Here is a 6,000-nt window from a genome sequence, read left to right on the forward strand (position 1 = left end):
AAATAACTTAATCAATGAAAAGCTTCAAATTTCAACTAACTAATGCAACGCAAAGGAGATTATTCGTTTTTCTTTCTCAATGGCAAAGCGCACTAAACAAATTTTGAGAGACAGTAACACCGAGAAAAAGACCAATTTCACTAAATGAGAACACAATCGAATCCCAAAAATACCAAAACAGTCCTTCAAACAAAGAAGAAAGCACAAAGACCTCTTATGAGCTATGTGATCCAAGCCCAAACGAAGCCAAGTGAAACCCAAGCGAAAAAGAAGCAAATCACTTGAATAACAAGAAAAAACTTTGACAACTACGGAGCGAATGCAAAAGAATAATCACAATGTTGACCGGATGATTAAAGAACACAAAACACCTCCAGGAGGCTTGACACACAAAGCCACTAGATGCCCTAGGGCTAAAAAGTGAAATCGATAGAAAAAGGCTAACACCCGAATGATGAAGGTCTATAACCAGTCAAACCAGGATCAAACACACTCCAGTAATTGAAAAAGACATAGCAAGACACAAATCCAAGCTCAGAGGGCTTAAGGACAAGCGAACTTGAAAAGTCGACAGGCCTGGCGCAACTGTCAGGCTGCAACTCGCGCTTTTATAGGATTGGCGCGGATTGTCTTTGAGCAACTTGCGCCAATAGCGCGACTGTAAGGCTAAAAAGCACGCTAATCAAGTTAACTAAATCAAAAACAATAGCAAGCGACCCAGGGCTTGAGAACATTATCTAAGCAAACCAGGAAGCAAGAAAAAGCAAGAAGTTCGACCTAGAAAGTTATCTAAGCAATCAAAGCAAGAAAAACCAAAGAGGCAAGACAAACTCCAAGTTGTTTAGTCCGTAAACCAAACCGGAGATTGACTGAAGTGGCGTTGATCTAATTCTCTAATGCAAAGAAATAGCGTTTCGAAGGCTACCTGGTCGTACTTCAGGCTCCGTCTAAAGTTTACAAATCAAACAACAAGATCTCCCTAGCGGGGTCGCCAAATTGTTGTGGAGGTAAATCCTCTCTGCCGACAGAGACGACCCCTACTAGCCCAGGTTGGGTCTAGCAACAATCACACAATGCTATCACGCAAGTTCCTAATTGCAAATACAAAGTATATGGTGAGAACCTACTTGGATTCCGACGCTAGTATTCGTCGAAGAGATGTCGCCCTCGTTCCTTTGCCTTGGCCGGTCACGATCCTCATGATCTCCGTGATTGGACACCTGCACATGTAAAGAACAACACGAAAACAAGCATAAAACCTAGTAGATGCAATTATATATCAGTCAGAAAAGATATAACTCAACATCAAACATAAGACAATGAGAGTGGAACCATAATGATAGTCATCTATTATTAATAAATAACAAAGAAGAATACAACCATTGTTCTGACGTCAAATCCTCCTTTGGCTGGGTGGTTAGCTACACAAGTCTTGCAAAGCTTGTTGGGATGAGGAACAAGCCTCTCTCTCTTTGGGTGACAAGAATCTCCTTACTTAGATTTGGCCTTATGGGTGCAAAGAAGGCTCTTGCAGCTTCAAACTCTTAAACTCCTGGAACTACCGTAATTCTAACTAGCTTGCTCAAGGCATAGAGACAAGCTTTTATAGATAGAGAGGGAAAGAGATAGGATCAACTACATTATTCATGGGATTGGCTATATCACTTGGAAACTTCCATGAAAGGTGACAAACCACTTTCCCTTCTATGGAGATTCGAAGCCAAACCATCCTAGCTCAACATAGATTCAATTGGTGAATGGGTTGAAGAGAACATTCGAGAGTTTGGTGGTTAAAAACTTTACTCAATTCGGTTGGCGTGAGTGCGACTCTGGGACAGAGCGCCAATGGCGCGCCCTTTTTAGAGGATTTCTCTCATTGGCGCGGGCAGTGAACTTTGGACCCACACTAATGCAAAAAGAGCTGTTTTCATGAGTATTTTGGAGGAGATGTTTTCAGGGAAAATGAAGCTCATACTCAGAGGAATATAATGCAAGTGGTTTCAGGTCATGTCACTTCTCACAGGTCCCGGAATGAGTCCTCCAGTGTACAGGTGAGGGGTAACAGGGACGGTGACAAATTGTTGTGTAACACCTCATTCCAGCAATAAGCAACATTCTTCTTGAGCAACTATTCCATTGGCGCCATGATCTGTGCGTAGAATTTTATGAATTTCTGATAATACCAGTGTCTCCTAGCATGGCGCATAATTGTTTGACACTTCACGGCGCTTGCAAATTGAGTATAATAGCGATATGCACTGGATCCACCATCAAACCGCTTACGCACCACATGGCCGAGCAGGTTCCTGAAGGGGATGAGGAGAGTACACTTCTTTAGGTTTAGCACAATCTGGTGCCATTTTCATGTATCCAGCATTAAATGTAAGCTCACGTTATGTTTCTTAACCAACCCAAAAATGGTACTGTTAACACTCAGGTTGTTCCCTTTGACTCCAAAGGGAATACAGCCGAGGTAACCGCTAACCAATCTTTTAGACACAAGTCCTAGCCTACCTGCAACCAGAGAGGGCTCTCTCTTTCTGATCTAGCTTTGTTTTGGTGAAATTTTAGGCTAGTTATGATGCACAGGATTTTGTTTAAAATTTGTTGGGATGATGATTTCAGTAAGAACTAGTATGTTTTTTCATAATAGTCTAGGCCATTGGGCATGGAGTCAATGGTGGTGTACTGCTGGAAATGTTTCTTGAGAGAAAATGTTATGCTACAGAGCCAGACAGGCATCTATGGAACAATTTTTCAAATCTGTAATATGATGGCACAGAATCAGGGAGTGAAAGGCAGCTAAGGATCTTTCACTAAACTGATAGAGGGAAAAGTGGGAATATTATTTAGGAGCATTTAAGAATTCCTGAACAAAATTCATGATGATAGAATGAATACAAACATGAGCATATAAGAATTCATGTTTATGATTAATTCTGAAGAAAGCACAATTAATAACAGAGATTGAGCAGAGGGTGCATTCAAACAATTCCTCAACTATTCCTTTTCTCTTTTGTAAAGCAAATGAAACATATATTTGAGTTAAGCAAACATGGAAAGACAAAAAATGGTTTAGAATAACTTATTGCTCCATCAAACAACACAGGAATTCTGTAGTAGAACGCAGATCATCACTTTGACATCAAACAGTGCAGAGATCATAAACTTTGCCAGCCATTTGTATTAGATAGTCTGAAAATTTACAAGACAGTGTCTCAGAGAGAAAATCACCAACCTGGTATATATACAAAAATCAGATACAAAATATCCAGCTGATGAGTTAATAGCTCATAAATTCTATGCCAACCCCTGAGGAATTATAGCTGAAAGAGTAAATGCTGAAGTAAATATTTAATGCATTAGCTGTCCATCTTGTCAGAAAGTTTTGACTTTTGTGACCAACTGAGTCGGCTGGAGCTATGCTGTCCAAAATCTACGTTTTTCCCTTCTTGTGCTTGCTATCCCAGTATTTTTCTGAGTCATTATTCTCACCCGCTCTGCCTGTTGTCTTCATGTTGCATTAAATTTCATTGACCTGAGGCTGACTAGAAGAGATAGAACCGAGATCATTGGGGCAAAATTTGCAGCATTGCTTGCCACCAATCTTCTTTAGGTAGTTGGTGTCTTCGTATTTTTATTAGAGTTTCATCTGCATCTGTGTACCTGTAAAAATTGGGTGGGACCTCAAACAAGTGATTAATTTCATGCTCAATGTAAAATAAATTTTCTAGCTTGTCATAGAGGCTCTGCCCTGATGGAGGTCCTGCTTCTTCTGAAGTGCTTGTGGATGTTGTGATCTGATTTGAAATAAAATTGGTCATCCTGGTGGTATACTGCTCACAAGTGAGAAGTCTTCCTGCATCGGTCAGTAGGCTGGGCAATTCTTTGCCTTGCAATGTGCCCATTCTTAGCTTGTAATCATCTACCTCAGCCTGCATTTCCTGACATTTTCTCTCCAAATTTTGCACAAAATTTCTAAGGGTCAACACCTTTTTGGCTGTTAAAACAGTATCTGTTCTGTTGCTGATGTCTAAGGCTGCCAACTCCTCCTTTGTGTGAGTGTTCAGGAAATGTATCATCCTGCTAGCCTGCTCAGGCATATTTCCTAGTGCTGCTCTGGCCTTTTGGCTTTCAATTTGAGCTTGGCCTATTAACTCAATCTGCTCATGCACTGTTTTGATTGATTTCCACTGTTTGGTGATAGAGTGGTCAATCCTGGTCCACAAAATTTTCTTTATTTCAGCCAGAGTCTTTTCTAAATTCAGCTCCTTCTCCAAGGCCTTTATTCTGTCTTTCAGGGCCTTAATTTCTCTGGTCTGTTCAGCCACTGTCATTTTGGACTTGTCATATTTTGCTTCTAGCTCAGCCAATTTTTCTTTGGCTTGTTTAATCTCTGTTGCCTGAAGCTCTAGCTCCTTGACAGCTTTTGTCAATTCATCCATGCTTATGCTAGACTCAGGAGCTGTTGTTGTTGCCGCTGCAGCATCTGAAGTTGTTGTAGCCGTTGGAGGGGTTACTATTGCTTCTGTAGTTGCTGCAGTAGTAGGGGCAGTTTGAGGAGGCTGGGAGGTCGACTCTCCCTGCTTGTTTTGCAGTGCCCTTTCCAATTCTTCTTCCATTTGGACTATTCTTTGATTCATTTGCATTAGGAGGTCCAATGTATCCTCAGCTTCTTTCTCTTTTACTAGCTCTCCCGTTTGTGGATGCATGGTTGAGGAGAGCCTCATTTGCTTTTTTAGAGCAGCAATATCATCCTCCTTTTTCTTCATTAGAGCCTTGATAGCCTTGGGATTCTTAGGATCATGCCCCAGGTCTACAATAATGTCCTCCAATGTTTTGATTCTATTGTCTTTGGCTGTGGAGGACATTCTTTCTAAATCAAGCTGAGTATTAGTGTTCCTCAGAGATTCCTTTAACTCATGGGCCATTGTGGCCTTGTCTACCAATGTGGCATAGACCATTTCCCCTTTTTGCTTATGGAGTTCTATTTGATCCATGGGGTGAATGTCTTTTGCCATAACCTCCAACCTCATTCTGACATAATCTACAGCCGACTGAGGCTGCTAAACCTTGGGTTTAAAATGGCTGAGGATCAGTTTTTCCTCTTTGATGTCATACGCTGTCATCAACCTTTCTTGCTTGGTAGGTGTTGCCTTGAGAAATTGGTCTTATAACTGCACTCTTAGCAGTTCATTTTGTGCCTTAATTTCTTTAAAGGTGGCCTTGATGCTAGCTGGCCTCTTGCTTTGATGTGTGGAGGAGGACACCTCCATGCCATGCTGTCTTTCCTACTCTTCTTGAAAAGAGCTTGTAGCTATTTGTTGACTGTCTTCTCTATCTTTCCTTGGGCTTCCAAGGATTTCTTCACTGATTTCCTCCACAATTTGAGAATCAACCTTTTGCCTCTTGGCTTCGGGCTGCTGAGTGGACCCACTAGTAGGTGTGGACTCATCTCGGTCTCATTTTCTACCTCTTTCCTCATGGGCAGGAGTCTGCAAGGCAGGCACTGTTGGTGCTTATGTTTGTTATAGAGGGGCTTGTACTTGAGGTTGCTCCATTGAAGAGGCAGGCTGTTCTGTGACCACTTCCTTTTCTGCACCCATTATCTCCTTCCCTTTTGCTGTACCTGTTGCTGATGTAGATGGTCCCTGGGTGGCTTGCATGGCTGTAGCAGCGGATGTACCTTCTCCAATTTGATGTGTAAAATTGAATGTTACATGCTGCACAGAATCCAAGTCAAGAGGTTTTTCTAAATCCTTGACATTTTTCTCCATTAATTCCTCTTGAGTCAATTCCTCAACTAATGTACCTTACAACCACTCATCTTGGTTGGCATATTGTTCAATTTGTGAATATTTACAGTGGTCATAACCTAGCAGCCTGTATTTAACTCTTCTAGCACTGATAAAACCTTCAGGGTCATAAGGGACCCACCAGAAGCTCCTCTTTAGCTTATATTTGTCCCTGAGAATTTGATTAGCATCTTGCCAACCTTCT

The sequence above is a fragment of the Pinus tabuliformis genome, chromosome 5_2, assembly GCF_031772625.1.
Source record: "Pinus tabuliformis cultivar Carrire ecotype Pingquan chromosome 5_2, CPIR1, whole genome shotgun sequence".
Lineage (NCBI taxonomy): Eukaryota > Viridiplantae > Streptophyta > Pinopsida > Pinales > Pinaceae > Pinus > Pinus tabuliformis.